Below are 11,332 nucleotides of genomic sequence, written 5' to 3'. Positions count from 1 at the left end.
AAACATTGAGATTTTTTTTTTTCCTCACATTAAGACTATTCGTTCCTTTTATAATAATGTATTGGCCCCTTTTATATAATTTTTTTGCATTAGAATCTTTTTGTGTAATGTTATAAACACTAGCTTCTTATTTTCATTTGCTTAAAAAGCATTTTACAAATCTTAATTTCATTGAAGTTCAACTTTTTTTTATCATGTTTTATGTATATTTCTAAAAAGCAATGTACAGCTAAATAACTTTAATGTGAAAGTTTTTTTAAACTTTGACATCTTTAAAAATTATAATTAGTGTGACATGATATTGTTGGATTTATTTTGCCAGTATTCTATTGTGCTTTTTTCATCATTGAGGTTTTTGTTTTTCTTTTTTTTGTTGTTGTTTTTGTTTTTTTTTTTTTAGCTTGCTTTCTTCTTATCTTGCCTTCTGTAGGACTGATAATTTTCATTCACTTCTTTCTACTAATTGCAAAATTACATTTATATCCACATGTGTGGTGATTATTCTTAAACCATTATCACAGAATCTCCATTTTAAGTATAAAATTAATTAACAATTCTGTTTGCCATTTGTAAAATAAATATCCATAAAACACTGTAATTATAGCCCTCCTATCTTACCTTATTTTGTCTATTATTTTACTTTCTACCTAGTTTTTCTTTATTCTCCTCAAATTATTATTATGGTGGTGGCTATTTTGAACATTAAATGCTTTGCTGGTTTACTGATTTATACGATTTACTCATTCTTTGCTGCTCACTCACGCTTGTTGTACTCCACTTTTTCCACTGAGATCAATTTTCTTGTTTCTCAAGATTAGGACTTTAGTAGTTCTTTCAGTGAAACATCACAGTCTTCAATACCTTTACTTCACATTTTCTCTACTATGATACTTTATTCTTGTATATAATTCTAGATTGATTATTTTTTGTTAGCACTACAAAGACATAATTTCCTTCATTTTTTTTCCTCCATTGTATACTCTGTCAATCTAATTCTGGTTTCTTTGGAAAAGATCTGTCTTTTCTCTCTAGTTGCAGTAATATTTTTAAATCTTTGGCTATGGTGTTTTGCAATTTCACCTCAATGAGCCTGGGTATTTACTTTTATTAATTCTGCCCATTTAAAAAATATAAATACTGGGATATGTGTAGTCATATTCTCTCTGAAAGTTGCCTTACAGTAATTCTCTATATTCTCTTGTGATGAAATTCCTCTAGTATATGTTGATCCTCATTGTGTGCTACTTATTACCTTAACCTTTCTTTTCATTCTCCTATTCTTTTGTTGTTTCATTCTAGGTAATTTAATCAATCATCAGGTTCCTTGCTCATTATTTAGTTGTGACTAAATAATTGTTTAATATATTAATTTTATTTATAGTTTAAATTACTAATATTATCTAAATCTGTTTCTTATTTCTTCAGTCCTAGATCATTTCATTTGATTTTATTTCTTAACATCTTAATCATTATAAATATACTTTTATTTTCTGTATAAGACTATAATCATTCCATAATCTAGTTGTAAACATAAAACTGATAATTTTTTAGATATTTTATGGTTTGTATTGACATTATTTTATACAGGTTCATTTTTTTTCATTGGAAACACATGTAATCTGTGTTGTAGGAGTATCCCGCAAGAGTGGTTTTATGTTTGTTTCTGGCAGGACCTCAGTAGCATCACCAGCAAGGGACCAATTTTTATTAAAATCTGCGTTTTTTTTTAATTTATAAGCTGTATGTGTAACAAAAATTAAAACATTAAACTGCTGTTTTATTCCTAATCTCTTAGTGAGAGAGGAAAGTCTCTATCTCCCCTGTTCCGCTGGGTAAATTTTGTCTAATTTGAGAATGAAGCCATTCATGGGCCTCAATTTCATAAAGGGATATCATTATCAAATACCTACTTTGAAAGGGCCCAGCTCTTTTCTTCAAGTGGGGTGAACCTGAAGCTACTTTTTCTCTGGTGACAATGTCTTTCAAAGGCCCCAACTTTATGAGGGGATTTCACTACCAAATGCCTAGCTTGAAAGGAGCTAATGCTTCACTTCTGCCCTTCAAGTGAGGTGAAATGAAAGTGTAGTTTACTAGCTATTAGCTGATCACTCCATTCAAGATCTTCTACAGAACAACCACAGATTCAACACATGTATATAATTCTTGTTTTCAGTTTTACTTTTGTTCTTAGCATCTAGATGTTTTTCTTTTTTATTAATAGTTAAACTATGCATTAGAGAAATGGTTTTTTGGTTGGCTTTGGTTTGTTTTTACTTTTATCTGACAATTCTAGTTGCCTAGTTATCTTGGTCTGCCATATTGTTAGAATCCTAAATACTCCTTGAAATTTTTTGTACTTCAACATTCATGAGGGTTATGCTCCTATCCATAATTGTTATTGGTTATAAACTACATCCATACAGGGAGCATGTATTTACAAAGACCCTCTCGATCTTTGATGGGCTCATGATTCACCTGGTGAATCTCATTAAAATGCATATTTTGATTCAGGAAGTAAATCAGGTGATGCCAAGCTACTGGAGGCTCATAGCTCACAGTTGGGCCACAACACCCAAGGAGGTTCTGATCTGCATTCTTTAAGGAGGCATCTTCACACCAAATGCCTGCCAGTTCCAGGTCACTGTTTAAGGAAAAATATTTATGGGTACACTCAGTGTTGATAACCAGATCAGTCCACCAAAATGTTAGCATATTTCCTTTATAACACCATCTAGTTTACTCCTTAAGTTTTTGATGTTGTTTCTTGTTATCTATGTTGTTAAAGTCTCACTTCTAAACTTAAAAAGAGATTTATGAACATTGACTATTAACTTATTTGCTGTGTGCCTCACTTTGCTAAAATTCTGTAAGTAAATTCTTTAGTGAGAATGTCTATATTTTCTGCATTCTTAATTTTATCTACTTGGGGAAGACCACTCAGAAGTCACTCAATACATGATTACTGATGACCAAAAATGAGCTAATGTACATTATCCAGAGATGGACTCACTGCCCTTGGCTTTTTTCTACAGTTTTATGAAAAGAGAATTGCTTACCATCAGAAGACTATTGCCTGTCCATTACCAATGCTGGGCACTTAAAAAATGAGGCACAGTCTGGACAGGAGACACTGTGGGGAGTGAGTCTGCTCTCTTCAAGGATTGTCTGTCTTACATTCTTCAAGGTGAACATCATTGCCTAGAGGGGAGCATAATAAATTGCTTCCTAGCTGTGATGTTTAAGGACACAGTTTCTCAGTCTACTGGCTTCATTACTCTCTAACCTGGTTGGGGAGGAGACCTCAAAAGGGATTCTAATGGAGTTTTCTTTATTCATGTATGTATCCTAACATAGATTACTGATGGTTCCTACAAAAAGATTAAAGGACAGAAATAGATTTGGTACACAGAGCTAAACGTGGGCACCCATGAATCATGTTTGCGTCCATCTCCAAAGTACTTGAGTAGTTTCTCACCTTTTTGTCACTTCATCTCTGAGCTCAATTTATAGTGCTGGAATACTTTTCAAAGATTCTTTTTTCTGTGTGTGTGTGTGTGTACTCTATATGTAAACAATATGTACACACATATATTTTTAAGAAATATTCCTTCACTACAAATTGGGCTCAGTGGTGAAGTGATGAAAGAGTGAAAGAAACTATTCAAATACTGCTTTATATACAAAGAGTACACACACACACGTGTGTGTATCTATCTATCTATCCCACTGTTGAAAGAGAAGTTCAAAGAAATTAAAATATCTGACCCTCATTCCGTTTCTTCATTTTCATTCTGGCACCTTTTGGTACTTATGAGAAAGTATTTTAGATCATACATACACACACAAATCCATGAAGTACCCTGGAAAAGCCCATGTAATTTAAGCTATATTTAGAACAATTTATTGCCACATTCTACAAAAGCTAGGATGGAATGTAATAACAAAGAAAGTAGGGAATCAGAAAGACTGCACCTGGGTTCTCAAATGCCCAGTGGGCCATAGTTGCATCAACAAAGTAGAAAGTCCAAGCATCCAGAGGGAGTTCTCTAAACTGCATACTCTGTGCCCAGGATCTCCTCATACTGTGCTTCTATTGTCTATGTCTAATTTCAGTGATATCCTAAAGTAACTTCAATAAGAATAGCCCAGTATTCTTCACAGGAAGAATGTCTCAGAGGATTTTATTCACCACAGAGGAACTCTAGGCTGTATTGGAGTTGCATTTCAGTGGTGCAGAATGTACTTAAAGATGTCCACTCTCTAAATAACCTAGCCAGAAATGTGTTCATATAATGCAGAGTTGGTTATTTCTTCTTACTCCAGTCAGCATTTCAACTTTTTCTTACTGTCACTCTCTCCCAGTGGAGACAGAGTTATGATCTGTAACTGACTATTCTAAAAAGAGACGAAAATCAAAAGAAAGTTCAATCAGAGTCTTAGCTGAACAAAGAATATTGGTTCCTGTAACCTGAGAATTAACCTATTGACCTTTATGGCTTTATTTTCACAGATAGCCAATCCTATGTGCCTGGAGACAAAAAGAAAATGGAGCATTGGCATATGAATGATTCCTACATCTCACTCCAGTCAATAGTTCCTACCAAATCCCTTAACAGAAGAAAACCAAAGTGATTGATGAAATGCAATCTCCTTTTCCATCCCACCATATGGTGGAAAATCTTGAGAGAGTGGAACTTCCCAGAGGTGGACAGGCCCAAGAACAGGAGATTGGAATGCACAGAGAGAAAAAACGGTTGCTATGCTATCAACAACAGACCACGCTTTATGTGCACTGAAGTCTGAGGTCCTGGCATGGTTCAGTCTACAAGAGAACCCACTTAGCAGACAGCTCCATTAAAAAAAAAAAAAAAAAAAACCAATAGACTGTATGTTCCCGAGGGCAGGGATATGTCTGTTTTAATTTTACCTCCCTACCTGGCACATTGTCTGGCACATGTTAAATACTCAACATACACTCAACCTAATTTCAAAGAAGAGAAGGAAATAAAAAGAAATGAGACATTTATCAGGTTATACATTAGATGTTGTAGCCTCTTATTGATGGAGCAGCATGATAAACTCTATTTTTAATTTCACAAAGCCGTTGGCATTTATTGAACATTACAGTATACTCTTGACTGATCCTTTATCACCATATGCCCTAGTCACCCATTGAGGTCTGAATTGGCAGTTACTCAGTGTGCCCTGAGTATAAGTTTGTGACCACAGGAGCCAGCATTTTCTGTAATTATGCTCCTGGGCTGTGAAATCTGTTCCCTGTTGAGATTAAGAGACTAGCATCTGTTGCAGAAATTAGGTTAAATAAAGGAGGTACATCTGACATCTTTAATCTCTACTATTGTTTTCATTTGATTTTCTCTATTCACTGCATCACCACATGATAAAATAGTAGTAATTATAATAATAACCAATACTTACATAATTTTGCCAAGTGCCAGACATTGTTTAATCCTTATGTTAGCTGTATTAGAGGTACTATTGTTAGTTTTCTTTTACAGATTAAAAAAACTGAAGGACAGAGAGGTTAAGTAACTTATCTGTGGTCACATAGCTGGTATGCAACAAACAAGATCACTTGAGACAAGGAGTTTGAGACCAGCCTGAGTGATATATAGCAAGACCCCATCTCTACCAAAAGTTTTTTAAAAATTAGCCAAATGTGGTGGCACATACCTGTAGTCCTAGCTACTCCAGAGGCTGAATTGGGACGGTCAGTTGAGCCTAGGAGTTTGAGGATGCAGTGAGCTATGATTGCACCACTGCTCTCCAGCTTGAGTGACAGAGTGAGACCCTGTCTCTAAAAAAGAAAAAAAAAATGGGTATCAATATATGTTGTGCATATCTATACACACACACACACAGGTATATATGCTTTGAATGTACAATATGTATAGTTTGAAATTAGACAGGACTATAAGTTTGAACAATGACTGATATTCTTGGATGTTGTATTTTATAGTAATATACGAGCAATTATACAGTAACAACCACCTCCATGTATCAGGCACTTTGTTGTCTGTTTTATATATTGTATCTTAATCCATACAGGAGAGATCCCATTTTACAGAGTAGATCATAGATTTGTAAGGTACTCTCCCAAGGTATCATGGCATTGTCATGAGTTAAACCCAGACTGATTCCAAAGCCACACTTTTAGAAAACAGGAATGTGCAATAGAGTTTAGTCATAAAATATTTAAAACCTAAGACTCGTTGTTAGAAAAGTGAGCTGAGTGTTGACAAATTGGAATATATTTTGGCAAACATAGACTTGGGATCTAGAGTCTCAAATTTCTTCAACTCTTCATGCACAGTCTATAGTCATCTCCATATATGTGGAAACTACTACATACAACACGCATGCGCACACACAACACACATGCACATACACACCCACATACATACACACAGAATCAGGTGAAATGAATCCCAAAAAGTGACAGATTATAAGCCCTGAAAGGAATAGAATATGAGGGGCTTTGGAAAATGATTATTGAGTATCATCTATTGGGAGAGCCTCTACTGCGTATCACTCTTTGTCTTTACCTTTTTCAAAAATTGCATCTTGGCTAAAGAAGAAGTATTTGATAGTCTGAGAAGAGGGGTTCCAGAATGCCATACACTCTGGCCAGGTATTGTTCAGAAACACCTGGCCTTTGATGATGTTTAATCTGGTTCAACAACCAGGAAAGCTCACTGTTTATAAACATACTTTTAAATGTAGATTGAGGGGTTCTTAGTTGAAGTGCTTCTGAAATGATGACATGGGACTATGTATAAAGAGATGGTAGTTAGAAAGAAGCCAGCTTCCCATACCAGGTTTGATGAAGTGTATACTGCATAGACAGTTTCATTGCCATCTGGGTGTCCCCAGCAAGAACTCTGGAAGGCAAGAAAAATCTAGGCTGAGATATAGAACATCTGCATCTATCTGAACTCCATTCACTGCCAAGATTTTAACTTTTTTTCACTTTTTATTTTTTATTAAACCTTTTTATTAACTTTTATTATTTGTAACTATTATTTTTAACTTTTCATTAGTTAATTCAGAATTTAATTTACTACTCACGAGGGTGTGTGTGTGTGTATAGTTTGCTTTAGCCAAAACAGACTCTTTCAAACAGAGGGAACAAAAATTTCAAAGGCCTTGAGGGGTGGTAGTATTTGGCTAGCTTGAGAAATAGAAGGAGATTTTGTGTCTGGGGAGGTTGAGCAAATAGAAGAATGCAAATGAAGGAGTAGATAAGGTAAAACTAAGTAAGAAGGCTCCGAGGATATAGCTTAGCTTGTGCACATCAAGCTAACTTTCCTACTGTCTTGATAAAGCAGAATTTGTCTCTATGATGATCTTTCACCACGAAGTGGAGTCCCAGTCATCCAGCCCCACTGTGTCACAGGGATGTTATGGGGGAATGCATGCTACAAGTGTACACGTATTATTAAGAGGACTCCTTCCTTTTTAGACAGGGGAACACAGAGAAAGAACACTAAATAGCTTTTCACTTGTGCCATCAGAAAGCTCAGAGCTATAGCTCAGTGGAGATGGGAAAACAACGGTTGAAAAGGAGTCCAGTGGCCTGATTCTATGTGGGGTCAAGGAGATACCCAGATGAGTCTAAAAAGTGGTTCTTACTTTTCAGGAGTTCCCAGACTTGGAAGAGAGAAATACAGAGGCCCAAAGTTCCAATTCCTAGAAATGAGAGAGAGAACAGAGAAGGATCAGAGGAGCGGAACCAGTGAGTGTCCTCTGGGTAAGGGTAGGCACTCCCAGGTAAAGATGTCTTTGCTTTTGTTTTTAATCTGTGTAGCATTTTCTGTGACCAGGACATAGTAAAAACCTACAAAATTAGAGAGATTGAGTTGGTTTGTGTGTTTGTTTCAATTGCTTTACTGAAATATAACTGACATGATAAACTGACTATATTTAAAGTGTAAAATTTTTTGAATTTTTTATATGTGTACACCTGTAAAACCATCAAAATCAAGATAATGGACATAGTTATCACCCACAAGAATCTCATGTGCCCCTCTGTATCCCTTCCTCTCTCCCCTCCCATCTTCTCATCCCCACATCCCCAGGCAATTACCAATCAACTGTCACTACAGACCAGATTTTCCGGAAATGTATATATCTGAAGTGAAACAGTTTTATTTTTTTGGTCTGATTTATTTCATTCAGCAAAATTGTCATGCATTCTGTAGTACATATTGGTACATCATTCCTTTTTAACACCATGCAGTATTCAATTGACTGAGTATACTATATTTACTTATCTGTTCATCTGCTGATGGGCATTTGGGTGATGTCTAACATTTTTGCTATTACTTTCATGCATACTCTTCTAGCTCCTGCTGTTATATATTGGCTAGGTCCTACAGTTTATTCTTTTTTAGCAAGTCTAGCACTTCTCTAGTAAGATTATGCTGTGACCTCATCCTAGCTACTTGTCTAAAGCTAGAATCGTAGGTGGGCTATGTCTTGGTTAGTCCATGTTAACTTGCAAGCTGAACATTACTCCATTACTTCCAAGCAAGGAAAATTTGTTCATTTTTGCAAGTTCAGAGATTGGGGAATATCTGAGGCTTTAAGGATTTTGAGTACATCAGACATGATATTCTCATTTTTAAGATCCTACTCCTTTCCAACCAGGACCTTGACCTGGGCAGAGCAGATTTGCTGATACTGAAAATCAACATTCTCTGGACTTCTACCTTTTTTAATTGAATCCTAATTCACAGCTTTTTTTTCTACCCTCAGGCTGCAGGAGATAAGAATCTCTTAATAGGCTGCCAAAGAGTCCCTTCCACTTTCACACTTTGCCTTGAATTGGTGATTAATCATCTTTACCCTTTCATTGTCTTTCTCCCATGCTTGGGTAGTATTAAGTAGCATTCCTGGGTTCTCACTGTCCTTTTAATGCCTACTACCCTAGAATCTCTCAGATGCTTGAGATATTGCCCCTGTCAATATATTCCTTTTATCAGTATCCCAATCCAGTTGATCGCTGGTATAAGTTTTAACAATTCCATCACTGTAGCATACCAAAGATTATAAGAGTTTCACTCACTACTAGTAATGGGTACCCCATTGCCAGTGAAACTGTGGCCAATCCAGCCTTCAACTCCCATTTTTTTAGTCTATTCTTAGGACCACACCTGTCTGTTCCAAATTGTCTTGGGTCACATTACCCAGGAAACAGATTCTGAGACAGAGATGCATATGCAGGAAGTTTCTTGGGCAATGATCTTTGGAACAATAGCTGTGAGGTAGTAAGGGAAGCATGCCTGAGCAGAGGAAAACACTGAACTGAGATACATTCGCAACTGAAAATCTAAACTGCTCACAATGGAAGTCTGAAATTTAAATTGCCCTTTATAATTTTCCTTAATTGAGCCAAGGTGGACAGGGTTTGGTACCCCATCTTGCAGAGTCATTGAACTCGGGCTGCTCTTGAGGAGGAGAAGCATAACTCCCAGCAAGGCAACTCTCTTTGTCCAGGTCAATCCCCAGGAAATTACTAAATTGTGCTTTGTTAACAATTGTCACTTCTGCTAGTTGAAGAAACAAATCCTGAAATGGGGATCTGAGTGACCCATTTTTTTTAACTAGTATATGGTAGAAACAGGTATTGAAACTAAACTACCTCATTTTATGTTTTTAATTACTGCCTCCTGCATCTCTGATGGATCTTGTTTCCATTTCACCCTCACTGTCATAGTCAGGACCTTTATTATGTCTTTCCTGGAATATTATGATATGATAAATAGTAAGGGAATCAGTGAATCAGTGTGACTTTATTTGTCTTATCTAAGTACACTCTATGTGTCCCATGAAATTTTTATGTAAACACAATCAGTTTTATAGCAGTCAAACACATTGTCCTTCCAAATATCTTTCTAAAGGCTTGATTCTATAAAATGATAATTTAACCTTTTCTGTGTTCAGTTTTTCTTTTCCTTCTAGCTCCTACTGGCCTTTAGAATACATACGTAAGTTAACAGAGCAAGTGAAACAGTCAACAGGTAAATTAGATAGTAAGAATGAGGTCAAAAAAAGAAAACTGCTTATTGCTAATGCCAGCCATATCACTGCAAATCTTAAATACCACCATCCTTGTAAAATCAGTAAAGCAGACAAAAATGCATTTTCCAAATGCATTTCATCATCCAAAGATAACCACAATTTTTCTGTTAGTGTGTTTTCTTCTGGTCTTTACATGCATTCGCATATACTTATCTTTACAAAGTGTGAATCGTACTATGTATAAAGTTCTATATACTGCAATTTTACCTAACATTTTGTCATGGTCATTTCCTCATAACTTTCCAAATATGAATTTTGATGAATACATAATTTTCCTTTGTGAAGTTTGTATTATAACATTTTGATTTTCTAAGCTCAAGAAGGTAAGTTATATTCAGAATGAGATGGCTATCTAATACCTACTAAGATAACTCAAGTGTGTCAATTATTACCTGCAATATAGGGAATTGAAAGGAAAAGACAAATGTTGAATCTAACCACAAAGATCTTGTGGTTTTTCTCTCCCCACAGAAGGAATTTACTGGTTAGCATTTTCTTGATCTTAAATAGTGAAGAAGATTTTAGCAAGTTACCTAAAGGTCTTAAATTAAGGATTGATTAATATTTCTATATAACTTTTCCCCATCTCATTTCATCAATATGGCACTTTAGGCCTTTTCTCTCTTGCATCATTATGCACTGACCTTTCCATTGTTAATGCGTCTATTCTATGCCTGAGTAGAGAGAATTTTTTCCCTCTTTTCAGAGATTAGCTGCAAAGAAAAATTATGTGACATTCAAAAGAATTATTTTCAACCTACCCTTTCAAATGCCTTTCTGACATGTAGTGATGTAATTGAGCTACATTAATTTTAGGAAGCATCTATATTTGCATAATAAAAATTTATTTTAATGTACTTCAAAAGTAATGCAATATTTTTTGCAAAGAATACTAAACGACATTTAATTTTGTGACTCTGTTATTACAATATACTTTGAATTTCATGTTATAAAACTCTAGTTGATGTCAATATTGTAAATTTTAGTCCTTCTATCCCATCACCCAATATGCACATTTGCTCATTAAAAGACATTTGTTGCTGTTCAGGGCACCTAACACCACCAAAAATATTTTTAAATAGATTATGTAGAAATAACATTCTCTAAGCCCAAGCTTCTCAGCATCTGTCTGTATAGATGTAACTACCTCTTTAAGATAATGAAGAGATTATGTGAAACAGGGATTTTTTACCATAAATTAGGATAAGACTAGGATTAAAAATTATGT

General features: G+C 35.3%; 1 long non-coding RNA gene across 1 annotated transcript; it reads right to left on the bottom strand.

Annotated features, from left to right (window-relative positions):
• Nucleotides 1–5,779: 5,779 nt before the first annotated feature.
• LOC110743749 lies at nt 5,780–8,055 on the bottom strand. The gene is made up of 3 exons (XR_002523275.2): nt 7,654–8,055; nt 6,837–6,902; nt 5,780–5,818 (listed from the first exon to the last, which is right to left on the bottom strand). It is a non-coding gene; the product is annotated as an uncharacterized LOC110743749 (long non-coding RNA).
• Between the last annotated feature and the right edge of the window lie 3,277 nt (nt 8,056–11,332).

This window comes from Papio anubis, chromosome 7 (assembly GCF_008728515.1).
Source record: "Papio anubis isolate 15944 chromosome 7, Panubis1.0, whole genome shotgun sequence".
NCBI classification, from domain to species: domain Eukaryota; kingdom Metazoa; phylum Chordata; class Mammalia; order Primates; family Cercopithecidae; genus Papio; species Papio anubis.
Note: the sequence above shows the minus strand (reverse complement) of the source record. Positions and strands in the feature narration are given on the sequence as shown.